The sequence below is a fragment of the Piliocolobus tephrosceles genome, chromosome 7 (assembly GCF_002776525.5).
Source record: "Piliocolobus tephrosceles isolate RC106 chromosome 7, ASM277652v3, whole genome shotgun sequence".
Taxonomy (NCBI): Eukaryota; Metazoa; Chordata; class Mammalia; order Primates; family Cercopithecidae; genus Piliocolobus; species Piliocolobus tephrosceles.
Genome location: NC_045440.1, coordinates 77,373,761 through 77,377,700, shown reverse-complemented (window position 1 = coordinate 77,377,700; position 3,940 = coordinate 77,373,761).

Below are 3,940 nucleotides of genomic sequence, written 5' to 3'. Positions count from 1 at the left end.
GAAGATAATCAGAGAAGTTATAAGAATATACCTCCCTCCACAAATGTATGTCATTGCTACATTTCATGAAAGGCCATTTAATTGACTACCAGATAAAGGAATAAACCTGCTAAAAGAATAGATTTACTGTGCACTGAGGCAATGCATTTAAGAGGTCTCCACTGAATAAAAAACTAGTTCCATTGGCTGAGCTATGATATGTTCTTGAACGCGTTGGGACTTATTAACTGAACTTTTATGTGCCTTTTATGCATCATTTATTTTTGAAAAATCAGGAATTTTCATGATAGCAATTACTTAGGCACTAAAGTCATGCGAAATTCCTGTGGTTGGTACCACAAAATCCACCCCAAGGAAAGACCTTACCCTCTTTTTAACACCTCTGGAGTTTAGGATGGAAGAAAAGGAAGTGGAATAACACCGAAGAAGGTGTATATGGCTCAACTCAATGCTGTGGGTTTTCCTTAAAAAGGTAGCTCGAAGGCCTTACAGTAACTCTTCTGTAGATTTTATTTTATTGGCATGGAAGTTAAAAAAAAAAAAATTCTTGAATCATTTTTTGCAAATATGATGATGATAACACCTAACATTTACTGAGTTTTCTATTTGCCTAAGCAAATTTGTAACATTTGTTTATTTGTACCATACTTTGTGCAAATATGTCTATGCTTGGCATGACCATAAACATCTTCATTCTGTTCTATTTAGCCAAGATTTGTATTTGCCTGTTCTGCAATTCCTTCCCCGCATTGGAACTACAAAACCTATTGGCAATAAAGCTTTTCGGTTCAGCTTTGCTATAAAATTCAGAGTGTTTTTCAACACTATATAATTAAATGCAAATGCTAGGCTGTAATTACATTATGGATGTGACTAAAAGAGACTGAGGGAAGGAAATTCTTAGTTAAATCTGCTTCCACCTTGTTGTTTCTAGGTTTCCTGTGGTTTCATCTCTGCACTTTCACTCTGTATTTGATCCAAAGTAACTTTTAAAGGCCTCATTAAGATTTAACTGAATGTGCAGGTTTTCAGTCCTCCCTCTGCAGGCCCCTGGACAAGAAGGATGAAATGGGATTCCTCTGTTGATGAATTGCAAAGTTCTGTTCCATCCCCCTACTTATATTTTTTAGTTATGGACACACAAGGGGTTGAATGTACCAGCAGAGACTGAGATTGGAGACTCTTTGTAAAGAGCAGTGTCTGACACGGCTTACTTTCAAAGAAGATTCACATCATTAGATTTAGCCTTCATTTCCCTCCTTTCACTACACCTTAGTGTCTGCTCCCCATTCTCTCCTCTTTCCTTCTTCTGTTGCTGTTTTTTTCCTACAAAGATAGGAGCAATATGATGTCAGAAATCATAGTTACCACAGGAAAAAAAGGCACAGGGCAATTGAGAATTTAAATATCAACAGTTCTGATCAGCCTGATTTTTGTCTCCTGTGCTGTGATTTTAAAGCTACTAGTGGACTTTTGTGAAGTGTTTCATGCCAGGTTGAGCAGCTATTATTTTCCACCTGCCCAAATTTTCCCCTGAGGCTTGAGAGGACAAGACCTGGGAAACAGGCTTTCTGAAATCCCTGGGTTCTCAGGTGGCATCTGTAGGGTTGGTCTGATTTAGATATTTAACTCTTCCTAGAATCTAGCATTCTAGAGCTGGTTGGAAATCTAAATGAGCTAGTCTGATATTCAGAGCTGGGGCCCATGTTGCACAGTCTTTGAGTGATAGTGACTGACTAAAGCCTGGTCCTCTAATACTTAGTTTAGGGCTTATACCATATTATGGTAGTTCCTAAATCTTGGCCATCAGCCCAGTGCTGGTGCAGGATAAAGCATACATTAATCCTCAGCTAAATAGAAAAAAAAGGCCACAATAAGGTGAATTTTCCATAGAGCAGACTTAATTCCCTAGTAAGAGTGTCCTAAACTTTGATACGGCAATGTCTGTTTTTGGGTGAAATTGTGGTGAAAGTCATTTATATTTCTATTGCCTTTGTTTGTTTTAAAATGTCTTCTCTTGGCAAAATTAAAATATTGGCAGCCCAATGATGGAACTTATATATTTATTTGAAATGTTGTTGCTCCATGAAATCTAAAAGTCTGGGAAACATTGCAGTAGGCCAGCTTCCTCCCCCTTTCGAGTCCCAGATGGGCATTGCTGGGAGTCTCTCCTTCTTTCAGTTTTCTTCTTGGCAGAATATATCCTATGATTCTTGGCTGGAGGCTGTGGAAACCTCCACGGATGGAAGGTTAGCGAGCCTGGGGTTCAGACTCAACACTCCCGCCACTTAGGGTACCACATTTGTCAAACCATTAGGCTCCCTGAACTTCATGCTTTAAATTATATCAAAGAAATGGTGGTCAAGTTAACCTATGAGACTCTTTCAGCTGTCTTTCTCGTGTGTGTGTGTGTGTGTGTGTGTGTGTGTGTGTTTAGCATGTCCTGTTTTTGAGGCAGTGCTGGTGGACTAAAGTTTCATCAGTTTGGACTGAAGAAGCGTGGTGTAGAGAAGTTGGAATTAGGGAGAAGTAAAAAGATAGAAAAATCAATTTTATTCCCTCAAAGAAGGTGAATCCTAACAAACAACATGCAGACCTCTGAATTGTTTGCTCTGTTTACCGAAGTACTCATGTCTGGTTTTGCTCCTTCTTTTACTTAAGCTTTGGTGCTCAGGTTGCTTGATATTTGAATGTATAAACTAAATCTGAACTTATGCACATGTCCAATTTGCTCGAATACATTCACTCTGTGTATAAATTGCTGCTTTAATTGCAAGGACACTGGCATTGGGGGCTAAGAGCTGGGTTTAGAATCCAGTGCTTGTAGTTTTTAGTTGCTCCACATGAGTTGTCTAACTTTTAGACCTACATGGAGATACTGCCTTTCTTTGTCATGGCTCTAATAATTAAATAAAGTTATAAACATAAACATGTATTGTAAACTGTAAAGAGCTATATATCCCAGTGGAATGGGGACAAAAAAAGAAACACAAAAAACAATTAAAAAAAAAAAAGAACTATGTGCATGTCAGGCATTTATTAATATATGTGATCTATATTTTATTTTACACATGATACACATGATAGATTTATATTATATACAGAAGTATATTTCTTTATTCCACAATTTTATGTAATGACTGTATAGTCCTAGGATCATCCTTGTTTCCTTCTTTCTCTTCTTTCCTCCTTCCTTCCTTTTTAAAATTTCTTTCTTTCTCCTTACTGTGCAGACCCTATAAAATTTTGTTTATTTTTCATCTTTTGGCTTTCTCACCTAGACTCAGTTGTCACTAAATACCCCTAGCTCATTTAAGTTTTATGAGTCACTTTGTTGTCTGCAACATAAACTCTAAGTCTCTTAGTAAGGCACATCAAGTCTTTCACAAATTTACTCCAAAATATCTATCCATGCTTCTTCCTTGCCCTATATTCTCTGACACACTTTCAAAAGTCTGCCTTTTTGAACACTTCGTTGTAGGCTGAAATTCCTACCATTTCGGTTCATCTGACAAAGTCTTACTCATCCTACTCAAATCTGCTTTTCAACTCTCCTAAGCTGTGTTAGTCTCTCATCTGTGAACCCCGTGCACTTGCCCTCACCGACATCGTTATGTGGTGACATAAATTTCTGTAAATTTCTATGGTATCATTTATCAGAAGCTAGAAATTGTCTTATTAGACTTTTTGTCTCTCATTGCCTATTAAAATATCTGGCAGATAGCAGATACTTAGTCAATGTTTATGGGCAAATATATACAATATCAGTAAAGATGTTGATATTTTGTCACTTAGTGCTGGTCTAGTAAAATTCAATTAAGATCAGGGTTTTGCTTATTATTATTGTAACTCTTGTTATTATTTTCCTTGTTTTTGTTTTTTACTCCCAAGCAACAAAAGTGCTAAATTTTGAGCAATCATTTACAGTATAGTATATTTG